This window comes from Diabrotica virgifera, chromosome 8 (genome assembly GCF_917563875.1).
Source record: "Diabrotica virgifera virgifera chromosome 8, PGI_DIABVI_V3a".
NCBI classification, from domain to species: Eukaryota; Metazoa; Arthropoda; class Insecta; order Coleoptera; family Chrysomelidae; genus Diabrotica; species Diabrotica virgifera.
Window position 1 is genome coordinate 224,725,320 of NC_065450.1, and position 25,207 is coordinate 224,750,526.

Below are 25,207 nucleotides of genomic sequence, written 5' to 3' on the forward strand. Positions count from 1 at the left end.
TTGATTTAAGAATAAATCGGACGGGGGTAGTTTAAGATTTAGTTCTTCTCCTGATGTTGGAGCTGTTTTTGCTAAGGCATCCACCATTTCATTACCTGTTATGCCTGCGTGTCCCTTTACCCATACCCTAATAACACAAAACATTCCATGAATGTTCCTAGAATGTACACACAGGACATTGAAAACATTCCTGGAATGTCCCCAAATGCACACGAATGTCCCTGGAAAGTACCAGGAAAGTGCTGTGTCAGCATTTTAAATATTCTTAGAATGTTCTGTTGGAACATTCCATGAATGTCTACGAATGTTCTTTGGACATTCACAGTCTATTTTTTAGACTGAATGTCTTGTTGGAACATTCCATGAATGTTCTTTGGACATTCACAGTATATTTTTAGACTGAATGTCTTGTTAGAACATTCCATGAATGTCTACGAACGTTCTTTGAACATTCACAGTATATTTTTTAGACATTCACTGAAATATATCGTCAGTAATGTGACAATACCTCCTATATGTTTTTTCATGAGGTTTGCAGGAGACGAAAAACATTTTTTAAGGTCACTTTCTGGTTTCGTACGTATTCTGACTTTTTTGTAGTAAATAGATAGTTGAATTTACTGCAAAACAAGTCAAAAAATATATGAAAACAGGAGGTGGCCGAAACAAGTTTTTAGTCTATCTTACAAATCTCTTGAAAAAAACAGATAGGAGGTACTGTCACATCACTGACGATATATGGCCATACCAAATAATACATCCTTGATAAATATAAACATTTTTATTGCAAAAAATCTTTACATACATTTTTTAATGTAATTTGCTGACATTCCTAAATATTATAAAAAAATGTGTCACATTTGCTTTGTAAACCTTTCTTTTGCTTTTCGTAGCCACATATTCCGTTTCCTTTCTGGTTTTTTGTAGACCACTTCTCTCAGCCGATTCTAAAAGAAAATAAAATAAAAGGTAATTTTTCTATCCTTTACAATTAACAATCAGAAGAAATATTATTTACAGGTAATAATATGCATAAATAATAATAATAAAAAAATAAATATTAAATAATATTTAAATAAATAATAAATAATATTTAATAAATAAAATAATAATAATGAACATTTTGTATTTTGACAACGACATCCGATGTGGAAGTAGAAACCTTAATAAAATTATTTTTTCAAGTAAATTGTGGCTTATTTCCCCATTAGAATAATTAATTACAAAAAAGCCACAAAGAAATAGATTTTTCACAAACAAATAAGTATTTAGTATTCATTATATTTATTGTTTTTATTATTTACTTTAATGTCCTACTGGTACATTATTTGACAAATAATGACATTTCGAAGTCTGTTAAGTACGATATAACGCCCTTGGGCATTAAATTTAAATAACGACTTAGATACTGTCAAGTTGACAAATATCAACCTAAGTAAAACTATGGTTACCACAATTACGTTACTACTGTTACTGGTAAATGTACTTATTTAAAAACTAATCAATTCAAAATTCATTCAAATTTTTCGCATATAAAGAATAATTTAGTCGGGCATTAAACGTTGAAGGCACCACAGGTATTATAATAATAACGCTTTCGGTCAACGTATATCCCTATAATACCCTTGGTACCTTAATAACTGTAACATAAGATTATACCTTAATTCTTGTTTTCGATTTCTGATGTTTTTATTTATTTACATTGAATATTAATCTGTTTTGTTGTATAATCTACTTCGCAATAATTATGTGATATATTTGACTTAAAATGAATTCAAAAATTTTTTGTAGTTGGGCAACAATGTCAACTTAGATCTCCGATGTAGATAATGAATTACAACAGTATCTATATTGTACGGACTGTATTATTAATTAGGTTATGCATATACCTGTGTGACATAAGCTATTGGAACAGCACAGTCTCTCAAACGAACAGATGAAAGTGAAGTTCTGTCAATATCTTTTTCTAAAAAGTGTTTTGAACATACTCCTCTATTAACAAATCTGATCTATACTTCATGTCTTCTTCGCAGGATCTTCTGGAAAGCTAAAAATACAAAATATATGCATTACTAAGCATTATTAACAAATTTTAGTTTTAAATAAAAAATATGATTAATGAACTCACAAAATTATTATAAAACAGCTTAGAAATTGTTTATTAGTATAGTCGGTTCCCCAAACTCAGACACAACTGGCTAGTGATTTTAGTAGGTAATTTTTTTTGTTTTTGGCCAATTTTGCCAAAATTACAGTAATTAGTACTGAGACTGAGTTTAGCAAATCGACTATAATATTCTGTGTATTCATTAGTTGGTACTGCATATTATAGTGTGTGGTCTACCATCCTATTTATAAACGCATACACTAGCAAAAACGCAAAAAGAATTATTTTAGTTTTATAAATCCTTTTGTTATTACCTATCTCTATTTACTATTTTAGTTAGGAATAAGCGAAGTTTGTGGCTTATTCACAATTATTATTAAAATAATAAATGGATATGACCAATTATTAACTTATAAAATAAAATAATAATTCTTCTGATTTATGCCTTTTATTCACTTTGTTATATCTACGTTACTTAAAAGATTTTTTATGAATAGTATTATTAGGGTATTAATAGTATTAATTTATTTTCTGAAATACAGGGCATGCTTTCGTTTACATATTTGCATACTAACCTTTTAATAGGGCTTTTCATTCAGTCATTTGTTTGGAGCTTCTGTCATAATTGAAACGTTATTCCTGCAGATTTTTTTATCTACATTTGTTTCTGCTACTCCAACTGCGTTAAAAACAGGACACCATTTTATGCACTATGTTAATAATACTATTAAAGCTATTATAAAAGTATCCGAATTAAAAAAATATTCTTAAAAAGCACAAATAATACAAACAACTAAAAACAATCCACGGCAAGGCAAGGTCGCCAAGATGAAGATGCCAAGATGGCCGAAGCGAGGTCGTTGGTTGGTCGTTTTTAGTCACGTGATGCCCTCTCAAGCGCCATGCACAAAAATATATGCACGGCGAATTTGAAAATGAACGCAAAAGAAATAAATATAAATGCCTCTCTTGGGTTTTGCATAAGTTATAATAAGTATTTTTTTTATTAACAAAATCGCATTCCAAATTGAATATTCGCGAACAATAATTTTTATTACATTTGTATGTTTATAATCTTGGGAAACTCTTTAAATTTGACATATTATTGCACTGTAGGCCTAAAATGTCACTTAGTTTGTCTGGTATGTTATAAGTAATGTTGTATCTCTTACACGTATGTATTATTTCGCAACTTAAAATATAGGAACATTGGTAGTATGTTCACAGAATGTCTTATGGTAACATTCCAGGAATAATTTAAACAGATGTTCACCGAATGTTCCCTAAATGTCCAGGACATTCAAATATTGATAGAACTTTGGTAGTACATTCCTGGAATGTTGTGTGTTGTTAGGGTAGATATATGACGACTTTATTCTTGATGTGTATCTCATTATGTAAATACAGGATTTTTGCTTCAATATGATTAACTGATCTATTTATTTTAACATTTTTAAGTTTATCTACTGCACTTTTGCTGTCCGTACATATTATAAATTTGTCGTGGTTAGAGCCGAGTACGTATTTCATAGCTTGCACTATTGCTGTTAGTTCTGCAGTGTATATGGAAGCTTCCTTTGGTAAAATAAATTTTTTGTCAGTATTTTCCTCAAAATGGTAGAAGGCACAACTGGTATATTCTTTTGACTTTGATCCATCAGTTGTATGTAACAGTTGTTTTGCAAAGTATGCTGCCCTCTTGTATTTTCTGTGTTATCTTCATCATAAAATTACTTCATCTAAAAACTTTCTGCGATATATTCGCAACAACAAAAACAAACAAAAGAAAAAGAAAATAAAACAAAAGTTTAACCACCTTCACACCACGGAATCAAGCAATCAAGTTACAAAATTTTCAAACACCTCACCTGACACAGCGTCTCAAGTCTCAAGTACGATTGCGCGAATTGGTAAATATAACTCCGCACGACCACGCAACTCGAAACACAAGTACGCAAACACGGTTGCGTGAAGCGTGGCTCGCAATCGTGAAATTTACGAGACTTGCTCGACCTGTAGATTCTTGTGGGGAATCATGCTACTGAACACTACATACAGTATGGTGCAAATGGCTGGAATAAATGCGATAGTTCGTAAACCGTCAACTTCTGAAACAGGTCGATTTTATTTTTAAATTACGATATTTTGGCATATATTTCATACGAGTGACGTCATCCATATAGACGTGATGACGTAATCGATGATTTTTTTTAAATGAGACTAGGGGTCGTGTGATAGCTCATTTGAAAGGGTATTCAATTCTATATTCAGTAGTATAAATATTAACATAATTGTTTATACACAGTGTCAAAAAAAATTTTTATTGAATTAATTGATACAAAAAGAGGAATGTATCTAATTTATTTAATTCAAAATACATTTTACTGCTGTCAGAAAACAGAAAAAAATGATTACTTGACAAATAAGCATTGCTTTTTGCTTAAATTAAATGTTCAAACTTCCAAGAGGCAGGTGGTTGGCGGGAGCTGGTTTGAACATTGAATTTAAGCGAAAAACAATGCTTATTTGTCAAATAAACATTTTTTTTTGTTTTCTGACAATAGTAAAATGTATTTTAAATTAAAGCAATTATATACATTCTTCTTTTTTTGTCAATTAATTTAATTAAAAAAAATTTTTTTTGGACATTGAGTATAAACAATTATGTTAATAATAAAATAAAAATTTTATTTTAGTTTTCGATTTAAAAATCTTTTAGTAATATTTTAATATTTTCTAAATATTATTAATAATGCTATTAGGATCGAAAACTTCATCTTTCAATTATGTTAATATTTATATTACTAAATACAGAATTGAATACTCTTTCAAATGAGCTATCACACGACCCCTAGTTTCATTAAAAAAATCATCTATTACGTCATCACGTCCATATGGATGATGCCACTCGTATGAAATATATGCCAAAATATCTTAATTTAAAAATAAAAATCGACCTGTTTCGGCATTTTTCCTTAAAGTCGCCCGTTTACGAAATATCGAATTTATTCCAGACATTTGTATCAGTGACCATACTGTATAACATATTGACCAGCATGTTGAGAAACAGAATAAATAAATACACCGAAAATACAAATAAGGCAATATCATATTAATGAGTGGTCTATAATCTTGACCAGGAGTGAAAGGCCAGTCTATATCATCAAGTAGTCTATATTTGTCCACTGCCGAACGTAGGCCTCCAGTAAAATTTTCCACTTAACTCTGTCTTGAGCTTTTTACATGCAATTTGTGGTGATGCGCTTTATATCATCCGTCCATATAGTCGGGGGTCGTTCTCTGCTTCGATATGCCTCTTGTCTTTGTCGCCCTTCCAGAATCTTTCTGATTCATCCTTCTTCAATATGGCAACATGTTCGGCCCAACCCCATTTAGCTATGACTATTCTTTCAACTGCATCCGACTGCGCATCTTGCGCGTCATGTAGTAATTCATCTGCTGATAAGCCAGTCCATTGACGAATGTTTCGAAATCATGAATATTTCTTCCTACCAATTCCACTTCTTCCGTCGATCTTTCCGTTAAGTTTTAACTGCAGCATCCTGTATCTGTTACATCTCATTATATGCCCCAAATATTCAAGTTTTCTCTTTTATAACATCTTCATTAAGTCACCTTCGCCTTGACCTTCTCTGTTTAAAACTTCTATTTGAAATGTGTTAAACCCATGATATTGTGAGCATTCTACGATATGACCACATCTCAAAGGCTTCTAATTTGTTCATCATGTTGATGAATTTCGTAATCTAGGTTTCACATCCATATCGTAGCTAATACAGGATACACGTAACATTTTAGGAACTTGATTCTTAGTTGTAAGTTTAGCTGAGAATTGCTCAGAATTGGTCAGAATAGATCTAAGTTTCGTAAATGCTCCTCTTGCAATCAGGGGCGTAACAGAGGCCCCCGCAGCATGAAACTTGCGGGGGGAGGCCCAATATGTAAGGGACCCCATCTTGTCGTCTAATATAATATGTAAAAATGTGTTATTGTTATATTATTTTGCGCATACATACGCAACGTTTTTGAAGCAATGCAGTATTGAAAATGAAGTTGCCCATCAGGTAGATACAATATATCGTATGTATTTACTGCACGAAGAAAGTTGTTCATCTCATAGAATAATACTATGTAATAATGTAGTCGTTTATTAATTTTATTTCTATTTTATTCTATACCTATAAAGATGAAAAATGTAAGTTGTCATAAACAATGCATGAATATACTGATAGCCTAGTAAATGACCGTTTTGGAGTGAAATTATCAGCGTCACGACGTATTTGCTTGGCGATTTGGATTTAGATTCTACTTATCCTCCACTTCAAAGTTGGAGTTTTACCGTTGGTTGCTTTTACTTGGGAAGTGAAAGTCACCCTGTTCGGGGGTGAAAAATAGACGTTTAAAATAAGTCCGGAAATAGATAAATTGACTAATTATAAGCAACTTCTGTTCTATACAGCTTCTTTATCTAAATCAATACTTTTCAAGTTACTTGCGAGTGAAAATGTTTATTTTTCAACAAAAAAACCAAATATTCATTCGGTTTTTTGCAAATAACTCAAAAAATAAGTATTTTATCGAATTAAATATTAACGAAAGCATTTTTATAGCATTTTATAGCAAGCTTCTAGCATCAAAACTAAGCAAGTTACGCTCAAAAAAAAGTTGGCCCCTTTTTTGCTAAAAAAAACGTGAAAATCTCCCCTAAATTGAATCGGTTTGAAGTATTTATTTTTGAAAAAAATTGGTTTTATAGTAAAAAAAGTTTTTTTATTTTAGAAAAATGCCCTTTTTTCAAAATAACTTAAAACGTATTAGTAAGGGCGTATCTAGAGAGCCCGAGAATTTAAAATAATATAAATTTAAATATGTATTTGCAGTTCAAATGGTTTTAGATTTAAGCACATATCACGCTTGCTACGAGAAAAATGATTTTAGCTTTGTGCTGAACGGTAGTAAAGGTTGTGCTGAACGAGGTAAAGTGTGAGGTAACCTAAGCTATGCATGTCTCTTGTCTCATAAAAAAAGTTCATGCCTTCCCCCCCACCCGAAAATCGGTCTTGGATCCGCTCTTTAGTATTAGCTTAGTGATACGAAAAATCTCAAAGAGTAAAGAAATGTAGGTTTAGCATTTTAAAATATTTTGGATTTATTTTGTTGTTCTGTAAGACCAAAAATTGATTAAGATATGGCTGTTCAAAATTTGCATACACTCGTAATTAGTGACTCGTTAGAGCCCTTTCAAATAAAACCCATTCAAAAATAAGCACTTTGAACCGGTGAAACTTACCAACAGGTCATATAAAAAAAAGTTAAGTAATTTGTAAAGCGGTAATCCCGTTAAATAGGGAGATATTTTTACAACTTTTTTTTTACCAAAAAAAGCTTTAACTGTATTTTAAGTGTAACTCGCTTAGTTTTGATGATAGAAATTTTTATAAAAAATAAAAATACCTAAAACTTTTCTTAAACACTTTAAAAAAGTTTTAATGAGTTTTCCCCGAAAATTGTTTCATTTTTTGGCTATTTCACGTTGAAATATTCGATTTGAAATTTGACGAATAAAAACAATTTTTCATGAGCTACAAATTTGCATTTACTTGGCTGATACACTTCATTTTTGTATAAGCTACATTTTTGCTACTTACGAATACTTACTTTTTGAGTTATTTGCGAAAAATCGTCTGAAAACGTGGTTTTTTTGTTGAACAATGTTGAACATTTTCACTAGTAAATAACTCGAAAAGTATTGACTGGACCACTTCGGTGGTAACATTGAAAATTACACGGTATCTCCGTAATTCACGTTCATTTACTGGGCTATAAAACATATAAGTTTTTGTTACACATGTCGCATTTAATAATTTTTTAAAGGGGGCCCATTTCCAATTCTGCGGGGGTCCCGATGGATTTTGTTACGCCACTGCTTGGAATATCTATACGAGTTTTAATTTCTTCATCCTGATTTAGTGTCTCTTTTATCCAACATCCTAGGTATTAAAAATTGTTAACTTTTGTTATCGGTTCATTACTGACAATTAGTTGCATAGGGCCGATAATGATTTATATTTAAAATACATTTCAAAATCTTCAATAAATGAAACACGTTCAAGAACAAAAAGAATAAATTTCTGATTAGAAAAACATCCTGGACATGTTTTAGACTCGTAGAATAACAAATTGTAACAAAGCTCTATTTGTTTCGACAGTTTTTTAATTGGATAAAGTAATACACAGATCCATGGACAAAACCCATTAGCAATGTGGCAAACTGAACATCCGGTCACAGAATACAGTATATTTACTATATTGTAATGTTTTCCAATTAAACTAACTAGGAATTTTAACTTTTAAGCCAAAACAAAATGCTAAAAATGTTCTCGTTTTTGAACTCTTATCTCCTACAAAATTTCAAGGCTTCGATTTGTTTAATAAACATCAGTTATGTCTGTAATTAAAAAATATACTAATTAGAAAATAAACATTAAAATAATTTTATGTGTTGGTTAAATATATTAATTAAACTATTTTCTATTTTTGTTCTAAAAATATCTCTAAAAATAATTCTGCTATTCTGCCAATTATGAATGTTCTTGGAAATAACACTTTTTTAAAAACTGAGCTCACAATTTAAAACTTTTATTTTGGACTTAACAAATATTTTAGTAACAACACAATAATTTAAAATCAGACTTTAATTTAACATTTATTAATCAGACTTTTATTTAGAGATTTTAATCAGAGTGACAAAGCAGTCAATGAGGGTGTTTGGGTGCAGATTCCATCCTACTACATCGATTTGCAAGTAGGGAATAGCTGCAAATTTCACAGCAAGTAGGGAATAGCTCAAGAAACCAAGTATACCCTATGCCGATGTGCGCTTTTATCTTGGGGGCGGTTCCCACTCCTATTCGGGGGTGAAAAATGTTTTGGTAAAAATAGCCACGGAAGAGACTAGAGAACCTAATTCTAAGCAAAAACTGTTCTATAAATATTTTTTGTAAACTCAATACTTTTTGAGTTATTTATTCGTGTTTGAAAATTGGCCATTTTCATTGAAAAATTACACCTTTTCGGACGGATTTTTGCGAATACCTTAAAAACTATGCATCTAACAAAAAAACTATATAAAATATTTCTAATAAAAAAATAAAGAGATTTGTTCCTTCATAAATCTTCTAGTTAAAATACAAAGAGGGGTATGGTGGGTAAGAAGAGTTTGTTTTTTTGCTGCATGCTCAAATCGGTTTATTCAACTTGAAATAACAGAGAAACTGTCGATTTTAGGTTTATAATGATACTAATAACTTTTGTAGGGCTTGAAAAGACCTTTAAAATGAACAATACTAAATGTAGATCACATTCAAACTAAGCGAGATATTCTGCAAAAAAGTTGATGTATTTTAAGAAGAAATGAGAAGTATATTTAACCCCTCATCCATCAGAAATTAAATACATGGTTTTCCTTCTACAATATTTTTAATTGTAGTATTATTTCTATGTTCACTAAGTTGGACTGGATTAAAATGAACGGTTTTTGAAAAAAAAAATAGATTAAATTATAGAGCGCATTTTTAAATTTTCTTAAAAATCTTCCTTTTCCTCAATATACCACACAAAAATGTAGCGCTTCTTCAGATATAAATTTTCTTTTTATTTTTCATTACTGTATCTGATATCATTTTCAAGTTACATGGAGAAAAAGGAAGATTTTTAAGAAAATTTAAAAATGCGCTCTATAATTTGATCTTTTATTTTTTAAAACCATTCATTTTAAACCCGTCCAACTTTTTGAACATAGAACTAACACTATAATAAAAGGTATTGTAGAAGAAAAACGATGGATTTACATTTTCGTGGATATGGGTTAAAATTACTTTTCATTTTTTCTTAAAATACATTAGTTATCAATTTTGTTTGCAGCATATCTTGCTTAGTTTTAATGTAATGGACCTCTAATATAGCTCCTTTTAAAGGTCTTTTTAAGCACTATAAAAGGTATTAGTAGCATTATACACCTAAAGTTGACCGTTTCTCTGTTATTTCAAGTTAAATACACCAATTTGAGAATGTACTAAAAACAAACTAATTTCACCTACAATATCTCTTTTTGTATTATAACTAGAAGATTTATGAAGGCAAGTGTCTCTTTGTTTTTTATAACCTACAAAAATGTTTAATATAGTTTTTTTTAGTTAGATGCATAGTTTTTAAAGTATTCGCAAAAACCGTTCAAAAAGGTATTATGTTTCAACAACGAAAATGGCCGATTTTTAACCACGAATATCTCAAAAAGTATCGAGTTAAAAAAATTATAGAACAGTTTTTGCTTACAATTAGGTTCTCTAGAGAATTCCGTGGTAATTTTAACCAAAAATTTTTCCACCCCTAAGAAGGGGTGGGGACCACCCCCAAGATAAAAGCACACATCGGCATAGGGTAGACTTTGAATTAGGAGATAAGTAGAGGCTATTCCCAAAATTTCATTAAAATCCATGCAGTAGGATAGAATTCTGAGGCAATATCCTATTTATGCTCCCATTGACTGGCGTATGAAAAATATATTGATTTTTACATGGCCTTTTATAATTTTTATTATTGCTGAATTGCTGTTCCATTACGTCGCAATTAAGTCCAGAATATTCAACACTGCGACGCGGCGGTAGCCTCGAGTTCTAACAATGGAAGATCCAAAAATTTATTAAAAAAAATTAAGATATTTTGGAACAACAAGTTTTCCGAAAAAATATATCCATCATTACAAACGATGAAAACAGTTGAAATGAGAAGAGTAAGAAGTATAAAAGGCAAAACTCTACGTGACAGAATAAGAAGTGAAGACATAAGAAAAAAACTGTGGAATACAGGACATAAGAAGGTGGGTCAGACAGAGACGAAGATATTGGAACAAACATATAAAGATAATGGAGGACATCAGACTCATTAAAAGCGCAAAAACGAATAACCCAGTAAGTAAAATACCACATGGTATACCACCAAAACGATGGCGTGAATGCTGGATCTCATCGTCCGGGAAAGACTTGGTGGCAATGAACAGGCAGTAGCCTACTGCTTGCCATGTCTAGGGATTTTCCCCGAATCTAGGGATTTTTGGAGCTTCAGTGATAAAAGGGATTTTTCTTGATTTATCTTTGAAATCTAGGGATTTTTAAAGTTTGGCATAATTTTTACATTTATTGCTGGCGCCACCTAGCACACAGTGATTAAAGATGTAGAATTCAGATTTAACGATACAGTTTTCTTCCTTTTATAGATACATCACTGGGTAGATTGTCAAGAACAGTCCAAAAAAATAAGAAGAGGATATATGTTATTTGACAGCTGACAACTTCTTCTTTTTCCTGAGTTAACTGGGTAAATTGTCAAGGACATAGCCCCAAAAAGAAGAAGAATGACGTCATAGACTATTAAATTGACAGCTGACAAATGACAATTTCTTCTCTTTTTGTTCTATCACACACGGAATAGCAAAAAATTTTTGTTCTGTGCTTGGGAACTGAGTTAGGGATTTCTAGGGGAATTTGAAGCTCCCGTCTAGGGATTTCCAAAAATTTCATCTGGCAACCCTCCCTCCTACTAGCATGATCGATCATGCTAGAAAGAAGAAGAAGAAAATACTTTGGTTTCTAGGTGGTTTCTATAAGCATTTAAAGACACACTCTCTCTAGTCGTTTCTTCATTACTGAGAATCGAGGGACACAGCTAGAAGTAAATAGCAAAGAGGATCCAGAAATACAAAGAATAATGATAGAGGAATTAGGTACATAAGAAAATGGATGCGACAGAAAACATGGAGGACATAATTTGAAGAATTAGACCAATAACGTCCAGAGGAGGTTTATAAAAAGATCAACCATCTGCGAAAAAGAAGTTTTGGTGACACCGGACGATGTAGCAATACAAAATGGAGGAATAATTATGTATAGTAGAGCATGAAAAAAATTGTTCACAAGCAGAAACAGAGGAGAGGATAAGGCAATCCAAACCACGTGACCTCTGGTTGGCACACAAACTAACAAAGAGGTTATGTTTGTATCTATTTTTCATTGTTTATCATCGTATTTTGTCTATTTTGGATTCATTTGGATTTCGTTTCCTGTTTTTGTGAACTTTATAAACTTTACCACAATGCAAAGTGATTATTTAAGGAAATTATTATTGGAAACTCCAGATGTTGCGAGAAAGGTAGGCGAAACAATGTTTATTTACTGTTCATTTTGCCCCGATATTTATCAATAATGATGAATTTTGCAAGCAATAACATTATTTCTTTTATTGTTTTAGATATTTATTGAAGCTGAAAATAATTGGGGATTTAGATCCACACGCAATTCAGTCAGAATTGGATTTTACTGTAAAGTGCAGTCCATCAAGTTACTATTATAGATATTTATACATATCTGGTGTCGTGACCCGTCAAAATAGCCCGGTCAAAACAGCCCCGTCAAAAAAGCCCCGTCAAAATAGCCCGAACACAAAATAGCCTCGACAAAATAGCCCGCAAACAAAATAGCCCCGACAAAATAGATCGCACACAAAATAGCCCCGGTCAAAACAGCCCCGGCTAAAATAGCCCCGGCTAAAACAGCCTCTTATAAACAATTACATAATTATTTATACAAGGTGTCCAAAAACTTTTTTTTAACTTAAATTATTTGACAAAAAGGGAGAATGTATTTAATTTAAAATGTATTTTACTGTTGCCCGAAAACATAAAAAAATGCTTATATCATGAATTAACATTGATTTTCGCTTAACTTAAATGTTCAAACTTCCAAGAGGCAGGAAAGACAGGACTCGAGTTCTCTGAAAAGACAATTTTTATTTAATGTGGTTAAGATAAACATCTGAATAGAGAATAATTACCATTTCCGAAAAATGTATTTTTAAGGAATTATTTCATGATGAATTCTGAAGGGAGCTTTTTTTTCGGGGCTATTTTGTCGGGGCTATTTTGTCGGGGCTATTTTGTCGGCGGGCTATTATTCCGCGGCTATTTTGTCTGCAGGCTATTTTGTCGGAGCTATTTTGTGTGCGGGATATTATGTCGGGGCTATTTTGTCGGAGCTTTTTTGACGGGGCTATTTTGACGGGGTACCATCTGGGGTGTAGTCTCACAGTTGCTACTCTAAGCAGCAGATGAAAGCATACAAAAGCCTTCAGGCATATAAATATTGTACAGCTGGATTTGTTTTGAATGGAGTAAAAATTGTTAATGATTTCCTGATTTCCATATTATTGTTGGAAAGGTATGCCTTTATTTTATAACAGTATTAGTGTCTTTTGGATAAATTGGTTCTAAATATTAGATTTATTTACGTTTATATCTGTATGAAACCAGACATATCGTCGTCTTAATCTGTAAACTGCGAACTCCATAATTCTCTGAAAATGATTTATTACTGCCATCTATTTGAATTACTGTCATGATTGTTCTAAAATTATATTAGATGAATGTCTGATTTTAAATAAAATATTCTCAATCATTGCAAAGAACGCAAATACTCTAATAAAAATAAATTTTTGTAGTTGAAGAATTTCCAAAAAAATAAAATTTTTTTTTAGGTGAAGCATAGGAAAGCCAATGCTAAACGACTAAATGCTTGGGTGGGGTGATAGCCAGTTCTGATGACATAGCAAATGCACATTGTATGCGTATGGCCGGTAATAGTGAAGTCTGCAGCCATATTGCAGCAATCCTATTTTTAGCTGAGTATGCCCAGGGCAAGATAGATGAAGAAGAACCCAATGCATGTACATATGTTACAGCTACATGGTTTGGAGATAGCAACATATGCATTCTCTGATGAAAAACTAATGAGTTTTGAAACTGTTCGGTCAGAGTGCTTGTTGCGCTCACTAAACGAACTGAAATATAAGATGGCTTTGGCATTGTGTTGCAGCGATATGAAAATGGTTATTCATTTTTAATTATAATGTACTTCTTCATCATGAGTAATTATGTATTGGTCTTTTAAATGTGTATTTATTTTTGTAATTAGTATCAACTTGTAATGATAATATACATTTATCGTTTAAGGTATGGCTATGTTTTGACTCTAAAATAAATGTTTTAAAAATCGAATCCTGCCTCTTTATGTTAGTAACTACCCATGGATATCACAAATTGTGCTTACTGATAGGTTTGTTCGTAGAACGATCAGCAACTCTTGCCAACCATCAGACACATGCGCATTCGTAGTCTATGAATGCTAACTATTAACTGCACAACGCTAACTGTTAACTGCTCATGCATCTGATGGTTGGCAGCAGTTGCTAATCGTTTGTGTCGTACTATGAACAAGCCTATTAGGTCTGGATCCCGTGTACCAAAAAAATTGATTAATAGCAAGCTGAAAATTTGTTAATAGCTTAACGGTGTCCAGTTGGACAAACTTTGATGTATTGTGACACTGGAACAGGGGTAGTTTTAGTTTTAATTGTGAAACAGTTTGGAAACTCAGATTTGGAACATCAGATTACGAAAACATCCCATATATTTTGTCGGACAGAACATCCAATTGATCTGTTACCCTTTCATTAAATTCTCATGCAAAAATTAGACTGCGATTACTAACCAACATGATTCCTGTAGTTTGACATGGTCTTCGTGTTCTACTCATTAAAATGCCCAGTTGGTGATTTTTTCACCAGTCTGGTTTTTGCATGAGAGTTTAATGAATTGGTAGCAAATCAATTGGAAGTTTATCTGATAAATTACATAAACACTTTCGTAGTTTGACATTCCAAATTTTTAACCTGTTCCACAGTTAAAACTTCCAGTGTTCCCATACATCAAAGTTTGTCGGACCAGACACCGTTAAGCTATTATACCCTATTCCACGAACATACGCCTGTTTTGGATTACTTCGACAACGAATATTTTACTGTGCAAAATAAGAAGAACGAAGGTAAATTGCAAAATACATTGTTGTTTATTGGAATAATTATTAGCGCCATTTACTTTCGTACTTCTTATGTTGCACAGTAAAATATTCGTTGTCGAAGTAATCCAAAACAGGCGTATGTTCGTGGAATGGCCCATAATAAATTTTCAGCTTGCTATTAATCAACTTTTTTTGGTACGCGGGATCCAGGTCTATATGGAATAAATAAATAACAAAACAAATTCCCTGTCAAAACTGCATTTATTTTGAATAGAATGAAAAACAAAATAATATTGTTTTAACAAAATAGGGGATAAATGTTAAAATTTAGTATTAATAAAGTTTGTCACATTGGCCTAAAATTAATGTCACTAGTTACGTTAGTGTCACATAAATAATTGTAATAATATTAATAAAAACCATAATTCCTAGCATGAGTGTGTCCTGTTTTTTGATAATTTAGTTAGGCGAGGAAACAAATGAGTTTCTAATATATGGCTTTTCATCGATTGTCATTTGTTTCGAGCTTCTGTTAGATGTTGTATAATCCGTGTATAATATTACTATACACGGATTATACGACATATGACAGAAGCTCAAACCAAATGACTGTGAATGAAAAGCCCTATGGAGGGAACACGAAAAAAATTAACATTATCCGATCAGCTCGACTTCCACAGTTCACTACTATACATGTTACAGGCATGTTTTCAGCACTTAAAATCACCAAAAACGAAAAGTTTATAAAATAATCAATCTAGTGAATGTCTTTAAATACTATATTAAGCTCAAAGTCACGACAAAAAACAAATTAAAATTAACATTATTCTGATCAGTTGGACTTGCACAGTTCACTATTATACAAGTGACAGGCATGTTGTCCGCACTCAAAATCACCAAAAACGTAAAGTTTATAAAATAATTAATCTAATGAATGTCTTTAAATACTATATTAGCTCAATCACCAAAAACGTAAAGTTTATAAAATAATTAATCTAATGAATGTCTTTAAATACTATTGGGACCGTGCAAGTTCGGCAAAGCGACCCCTATTTCTACGCTCTGTACTATTATTCGCACTTTTAATTATATTGGCCAATTATATTAGTCCTGGTTACCGGATAATTGTCAAGGCCATAGTCCAAAAAAATAATAAGAAGAAAAAATAAGAAGCAGGTTATGTTAAGCAAACGTAAACAATTGTTTGTAGTATATAAAATTAGTTCTTAAAATGCAGTACTGCAAGCAAAATACAATTAATTAAATTTACCTTTATATAATAATTGCTTATCATATCAATATTGTGGAGCAATATATAATTTTTCTGCTTCAATGACAGAAGGTATGAAATATAAGTCAATTTGACAATTTCAATTGACAATATGAATTATTTAAGATAGTTGCAATATTTCTCCGCGACTCGCGCACAGTCGTTTCTCGTTTCCCTTTCCAAGTACTTGCACACCACTACCTCAAAATCACGACAAAAAACAAATAAGAAAAATCAATAATTACATTGAGTTTAGGTTAAGAACAGTTTTGTGTGCCAACCATAGATATATAATACTCTAGATTGCGCCCTGCGATCTTAAAATGGGTGACGGTTGCGACAGAGATAAATGAGCCTATTTGGTCGGTAGTCTCTTTTTAATTTTAGGGGAATATCGACGACCTGACTATCCCACTTTATCGAGTAATATGTGTTGACAGTTGGAGCGGGTGGTGACGAGAAATGGTCTTTGGTCTTCGGACGTGGATAATCGTGGTTCGAATCCCATACCCAACTTTACCTTTTTTATTTTTATTTAATCAATATTGCGTTTATTAGATATTTTTACTTCTGAAAAATGGACCTAAGTAAATCTAGCAGATAATAAATGTAGTACCTATGTATAGTAAGTTAATATTGGAATACATAATTTGTGAACTGCATAGTAAAATAAAAGTCATTCGTTATTAATATAAATTCGTCCTTATTCGAATGATGTGAATAATATTTGTTTTGCTTCTACTTTTTAAAAAAATTGTAACAATAGTTTCATAAATAAAAATAATGTCTAATTACTTATAATTGAATCGGTCATTTCAAAAACAGCAAAGTCCACAATTTTGAGAAACTAACTTTTTGAGAGGAATAGACTCCTTTAAGATAAACGTTGTGTGCAAAAACGACACTAGTCCGGTAAAAACATTAGGAACAAAACTACAATATAACTTTGAATTTTGATGTCATCCATTTCATCCATCTTTCGACTATATAGTTAAGTTTTCTTTGCTCTTCTGTAAAATTAGGAATATGTGACTCGTGTTATTTTTGAAATGACCGATTCAATTAATAAATCGATGGTACATTATGTTGATATTAATTATTGGTAATTTTTTACGAATATTTTTAATTACTTTATAGTATTCTACCATTATTAAAAAAAATAACATTGGCTTTTATATTTTTAAAAATCTATAGGTACCTACACAGTTTTTCTTATTTGTTATATATTTCTTTGCATAGATTTATTTTAGAGATGTAATAATATCTAATAAACGCAATATTGATTAAATTAAAAATAAAAAAGTAAAGATTGGTATGGGATTCGAACCAGGATTATCCACGTCCGAAGACAAACGACCAGTTCTCGTCGCCATCCGCTCGAACTGTCAAATCATCTAAAATACTCGACGACAGAGTAGGATAGTGACGTCGTCGATACTCCCCTTGAATTAGAAAGAGACTACCGACCAAATAGCCTCATTTATCTCTGTCGCAACCGTCACCCATTTTAAGATCGTAAGGCGCAATCTAGAGTATTATAAATCTATGGTGCCAACCAAAGATCACGTGGTTCTTCTTCTTCTTCCTTTTTTTATGGGTTTCGATTATGCAATATGCAATACGCTATCATTTACCCAGTACATGTATGTAGGTTATGCGAGTCTTGCTCGAAACAATATGCACAACCTACGTTTTTATCCTTACAAATAATATATATAACTTTTTTGGCGAATGGATTTAGTGTCCGCAGTCATATAAACCCAAACAAACAAAATATAACTTTTCTTCAAATATCCATTATTCCATTTAACTAAGAACAAACACATTAGCAATCATGCTCGAAAATAATTTTTCCTTATTAAAGCTAAACTGCCATAATTGTACTACAATAACTATAACAGACAACACTAAGCTACTTCACTTTCACGAATTATAACTAAAAATTAACTTTTCTTTAGGGATTATTTAGATAACTTCAAATAAATTTTTCATTCTACATAAAACATCCTTCGGCGGCCATTGCCGCCGAAGCCCCCAAGATCACGTGGTTTATCTTTGACAGGTCGATGGATTGCCTAATACCCAATGAAACACCAACCAAAATACATAAAAGACATAAATAATAACACATTCGCGGTCATGACTGCATATGAAGTCATTTACTCCATAGGGCGTTTTCACATTAGCCGACACGACAGCGACACGACACCGGCAGCGGTGTCGGTGGACTGTAATTTACATTGAATCTATAGAAATGGTTTCACATTCCCCGCCATGTCGATGATGTGTCGTCATCGCCGCCGACAGTCGGCGAGAAGCAGTCCTCCCACTCGTGTCGTCCCGATTTTTATCCTAACCTAACCACAGAATATATAACCACACAGAAGCGAATCTGACTGTCGTTTCCAATTATAAAAATTAGAGGGAAAACAATAAAAAGAAAAATGGAAACAAGATATTTAGGTATTATAATAGACGAACAAAAATTATTTACAAAACACATGAATTGTGTCTGTGAAAAGGCAACAAAGATCATGCATAGCATTGCTAGTCTAGCACAGAAGGAATATAGAATTTCGTTCCGACAGATGAGAATATACCTAAGTACAATACTTGCATCAATTGTAGGGTACGGTTCAAGTGTATGGGCACATAGATTAATAAATAAAAAAAACGCAGAAAAATTAAATAGAGCTCAGAGAGGATTTCTTGTAAGAATGACGGGAGCATTTGGAACAACTGCAACACAGGCACTCACATATTTAACTGGAGTAATGCCAATGCATTTAGAAACACAAAAAAGAGCATGTAATTATTGGCTAAAAAAAGAAAAATATGAAAAAATAAAACAAATAATAGGATTAGATATAAGAAATAAAAGAGAATTAAAAGAAATAATAAATAGAAAAAGACAAAATGAATGGGAAAATTCAACAAAATCTAGATGTTTATACAATTTTATACCAATATTAGAAAACATTCCAAATTATTTTAATCCAAAACAAGGTTTAATACACTTTTTAACAGGACATGGACCGTACCCAACATATTTGGAAAGATTTAACTTAAAAGATGATGCATATTGTGAATGTGGAGAACTAGGTACACCAGAACATATAGTGTTACATTGTGAAAATACTATAGAAAATGAAGAACATAGAGAAATGAGAAGAAGATCAGAAAGAATTGAAATAAGAGATATATTACAAAATGAAGAATATTTTGAAATAATAAACAATCTCACACAAATAATATCTAAAAAACAACAAGAAATCTATAATAATAGAAGAAGACAACCAATAATCCAACCCTGATGAAGTTGAGTAAGATAAAGTTAAAATAAATAAAATAAAATATAAATTCAAAAATAGATATTTACAATTATAATAATAATAATTCAATATAAAATAAATAAATAAAAATAATAATTCAATACATAATTCATGAAATTAAAAAAAAAAAAACTACCAACTCTCTTCTGAAAATAGAGGGACTGTCTTTATAACTTAGAAGGGAGTTGATAGTACCAAAAATATTTTAAATTGTTTATTTAAATTTGTTTGTTAAACGTAATTAATAGATTATGGCAAATTGTTAATTGTAAAAATAGATTTAATAGTTGAGTAAAAAATGTAAAAATATAAAAAAAAAATATCTGTAATCCCATCAGGAAAAAACGACCTGGATTAGTCACTAGAGGCCAGGTCATATGTATAAATAATAAATAAAAATAAATAAATAAATAAATAATGTCGTTCCCATTGATTTTGTTGGGACCGAAATATTTGACGTTGTGCACCAGTTACAGAATAGAACTTGATGTTCTCTAAGGAATAGACCATTCCAAATTAGGTAATATTTTTGACAAGTTGTTATTAATTAAATATGAAATATAAAATTTACCTATGAAATATAAATAAAATATAAAATAAAACATATAAAATTTAATATAAAATTTAACTATAAACAACTGTCACGTCAGTCGCAAAAGTGAGGTTGCACCAGTTACGTTGACACATGAGCATGAAAATTATGTTACCGTTTTCGGCAGGAGTTTCGCTTCTGTATGGTTATTTACATAAATAAAATATGTATCTAGTATCTCGTTACTTAAAAATAAAATGTTTCATTTCGTATTATGTATTTACAAATTTAAAATTCGAGTTCTATTTGTTATTTTAATTGAGATTGTAATCCCATATTAAAGATACAGGTAAGTGGAAGAAGGGTGTGTGATATTTATAATATTATGTGTGATGTGTGTACCTATATCTTTTCAAGTTGCAAGAAAGTTTGTAATATGCCACCTTCATTCACAAAATCAGGTAAAAGTAAAAAGTAGAACACTTTAATAGCAGATATACCTAAATCAGATAAAAGTAAAAAGTAGAGAGCATTTAAAACTTTAATAGCAGATATACAAAAGTTGCTTTTTGTGAAAAAATTTCCATTTTCTAATTAACTGTTCAATTACTATTAAATAGAAATATTTTTAGCCTTATTGTCACAGCCAAGATTTCTTCAGGAGGCACTGCCATTCGAAATGTGGTATCTTTCTTTTTGATTGTGTTTATTATATTGATTAATACATAATCAAATGTTGATTTGCTCATACGAAAATAATTGAAAAATTTGCTTGTATCAGACCACAATTTTTCAAAAAGAGTATAGTAATGCCATGCCCTTCTAAATATCGTACTTTTATTATTGGATGGACCCATAATTGTCTTCTTCTTTTTTGTTTTTCTTTTCTCCTCAAATATAATAAATGAAGCAATTTTAATTTATTAAATCCTGCCATCATATTATAACCTAAAATTTTTTTCGGTTATCGGTGCTGCGTCGGCGAGAAAGGTCGTACTATGTAAAAAGGTGCTGCCGGCAGTCGTGCCGGCGCCGGTGACGTGTCGTTGCTGTGCCGCTGTCGTGTCGGCTAATGTGAAAACGCCCATAAGAATACGTGCATCAAATGATAGCGTGTCCGCGAATGTGATAACTTATATGCATTAATAGTCCATTAAAATGTTACATTTAGGTTGCATTTCTTAGAGGAGTCAATTTTATTTTTTTACTGTGTAGGGGGGTTCAGTAGAAGCTTAAGTTCAAGTTTTTGGGGTCGCCACCCTTGTCAAAAAGGGGTGCAAAGGGTTTTCGCGCTGTATCTTCTAAACTAGCAATCCTACAGAAAATTTAATTACACATAAAATGTAGCAAATTAAATTTTATACAATTTTATATTCATTACTTTTTATCGTCAAGTGACCAACAAAAAAGTTATAAATAAAAATATGAGAACATTTTATAAGAAATTTCCTTTTGGAGGTTATAACTTTTTTTTCGTTCATTTCACAATAAAATCACATCATAGCGATTTTGTAGAGGATTTTTTAATGAACAATTTTCGCTATAAAGTTGGTTAATTTTATTTATTATCTAGGTTTTACAGCGCTCCAATCTTAACCAGATTCTCGAATTCTCATAGGAATACAATAAAAAAATATACTTTTCCGCAAATCGCCAGGAAATTTTGACATTCCTGTCAAAATTTCTTGAAGAAAAAGTCAGGACTTCCTTACTGTAAGGAAATGTCATTTCCTTACTGTAAGGAAATGATATTTCCGTACAGTTGTTAGTGTTCTACATAAATGATAATACATATTTTTACTCATGCGATAATCCATAAAACGTCTGTATGCATTTTCGTACTTTTCTCTTGATTTCTTTGGCAATAATTCTAATGAAGCAGTATTCACTGCCTCAACCAGCTCTGGAGGAGTCCCAGGAATGGAAATTTCATCATCACTTATCATTTTACTTTCGAGAACACCAGCAATTAAATTTATAAGCGTCAAGTTTGACAATTCAACCTCAATACGTTTCCATAGTAACCCAAGTAATTTTATTAGGAATTTCAAAGCACCATTTATTTGGGAATAAAATTATCGCCTTTTTTTTAAATCAATCAATATCTGTCGAATTTTAAACGATTTGCGGAAAAATAGTATGTTTACCTCGTAGGAAAAGCCACATTCCTGGACTCTATGTTGCTAAGTCTCGGCTTGCGCCTCGACTTAGCAATCTTCACAGTCGTCCAGGAATGTTAAGCTTTTCCTACCCGGTAAACAATGTACTATTTCTATCCATATATTAGTCGAGCGGCAGCAATCTTTATGCCGACCACGAAAATCAAATTTAAGGTGAATGACCAATTTTGGTCTATTTTTATGTTTTCAAGGTCGCTGAATCCGAATATGAAGTTTATTTTTATCTAGATTTGGCGCAACATGTTCAAAAATCAAATTTTATACAAAAATGCCGAAAATCAATTTTGATGATTATTCAAATTTACCCAGCTGTATCTTTGGTCGCTGTAAATATTTCCTTTTGAAAATTTTACTGTTTAATCTCTGAAGTATGTAAATAATAATGGGATTTGTCCTAAATATTTAAACACATTAAAAAAGGAGTCGTTAGTTTTTAAACATTTTGTCATCATATATCGTTAGTTTCATGTTTACTTAAAAAAGTTGAGTGACAAACTAACTTTTTAGTTTATAACTTTAACCAACACAACAATAAAATATAATTCATTAAGAAGTTTTTTGGAAAATTTTAAGTCAAAATATACAATAGGAAAAAAGATATGTTACTTCATAAACAAGAGGCACACCCCAAAAAACGCTTATATCTCGAGATCCTGACCACGGTGTGGTGAATGGCTAATTTTGATCATACTTTATGATTTTGATAACAAAAATTCGTTTTTTGCTCTTCTTAAGAATTTTGCAATATGCGGTAACGTCACGTCATTCTTCTTCTGAACCGGCGAATTTGTCCTCAAACAACTTCTTGGGCCGCTTCTATATATGCTTCGGGTTATAAGTTTTATAGTGGGGAGAAAGGTCAAAAACAGATTATTAATAACATAGGAATGTTAAAATCATAATAAATTGTATGAATAAACAAGCTGAAAATGCGAGCATTATCATAACGAAAACTTTGTTTATATACCTATTTAAATTCATAATATAGAAAATTGCCATTACGAAAAAGTGTTTAGAATTAAAAATTATGTTTTAATGTGCAAGTACATCATTCTAATTTAAATGTTGTGAACTATAAAGATACTTTACTCGAAATTCATATTTTTTTACATACCTCGTATAAAATTAATAAAATTTGATTCATGATGGTTGTATCATAAATCTTAGACCAAGAAGAGATTTTTATGAAGAATAACTTTTCTTCGTCAAATTAAAAATACAAGAGTTATAAATGAAAATGATGTTGGTATCCATAATTTGAGAAAATTCGTCAAATATTTTTTTCCATTAGAAGGATGTAATTTCATATATCAGAACATACTTTTTTATTCCAAACCACATTTTAAATAACAATTTTCCAATATTGTAAAATAAATAATACATACATGATAAAGATACTTTTTACTTATGAACTTTACTTGGATCTACAGACCGAGTGAGTCTTGTAAATTCCACGGCTTTGCGCCACGCTTCACGCAACCGTATTTGCGTACTTGTGTTGTGAGTTGTGTGCGCTGGTCGCTGGTCGAGTGGAGTTTAGATAATTTACCAAATTTAAATATAATCGTTTCTACTGATTCATTATTAATATAGTATAATATTGGCCCAAGAGCTGTGAGACATTTTTGAGTAGGTATTTTAGGCAACGTGAAAATTTTACAGGTGACTCTTCCACGATAGCCTAATACAAAAATGCCGGTCTGGCTGGAGGGTAGCGGTTATTTTCCCCAAAAATCCCCCCCAAAGTTAGAAAAAGCGTACAAATTGTTATTACAAAAAAATATCATTGACGTGACTTTAGGTAAATTTAAATATTCAAATATAAAGGAAATAAACAGGCCAGGCGATTTGAGGGCGATTTTAACTCTGCAAGATACTTGCATGGGCGCCCCAGGATTATTTTCAAGGGGCGCATCTGAGCTTTCTGAGCTGAGATTTCATCTGAATCTGTACATACTGTTAACGAGTATAAAATATACAACTATACATGCATAGCTATGTACATTCCTTCCCGACAGGGAGGTGCAATTGTTATTTTGACAGGGTATTTTTTAATATTAAAAATAAATATTCTAAAAAAGACAGGATTTTTTTGGTGAAATCTTACAACTGCCAGCTGATCAAACAAATTACACGTGCATGTAAATGAAAAGCATTATAGGTAAGCAGCAGTATGAGAAAGAGCGTATACCGATAGCTGTTTGCGTTCTCTGTTGTAGCTGAACGGAGTCCGTTCGCTCGAGAAAAGTAACGTGATCTGGCGATTCCCATGTTGTTGGGCCGCGAAAGGTTAGAGTAATTATTATATATTATAGTGTTTTAAATAACTTTTTATTAATTTTGCAAATATAATAGAAAAAGATAAATTTATTATTATAAATATAGTTAGGTACAGGTAGAAAAGTATAAAACTATAAACTAAATTAATTCTGTGTCCGAATCTTGTATTTCTTCTTCAAACTCCTCATCTGAGCTTAAATATTCATCATCTTCTTCTTCTTCAGACTCCTCTCGAGACCCAGATTCCTCTTCTACATGTAAATAGTTGTAATGTGTATTTAGAATTAATTAAAAATTAATTAGTGATTAATTAATTGAGTTGCTACGTATTCTCTCTCCTTTTATATGGAGTCGAAGCCTGGACAATCACCGGCGCATCTGAAAAAATCTTGCCATTGTTGAGATGTGGTGTTATCGAGTAATGTAAAAAATATCATGGATATACTCAGCTCGTGATATACTGAGTTTATTTTTTTGTTATATTTAGATTACACTCCACTAATTTAAATTTTTCAACTAGGATAGACATCGTATTCCCTGTTGTCTTTTTTCTTGCTTTCCTTATATAACCAATCAC

The 25,207-nt window shown here is 31.5% G+C and overlaps 1 protein-coding gene and 1 long non-coding RNA gene across 3 annotated transcripts in view; one reads left to right on the forward strand and one right to left on the reverse strand.

Moving 5' to 3' along the window:
• LOC114336998 (uncharacterized) overlaps positions 1-25,207 on the forward strand; it is a 70,024-nt gene that overhangs the window by 12,644 nt on the left and 32,173 nt on the right. The gene's annotated exons all lie outside the window — the stretch shown is intronic.
• LOC126889311 (uncharacterized) lies at positions 767-2,973 on the reverse strand. The gene is made up of 3 exons (XR_007699981.1): positions 2,683-2,973; positions 1,890-2,047; positions 767-947 (listed from the first exon to the last, which is right to left on the reverse strand). It is a non-coding gene; the product is annotated as an uncharacterized LOC126889311 (long non-coding RNA).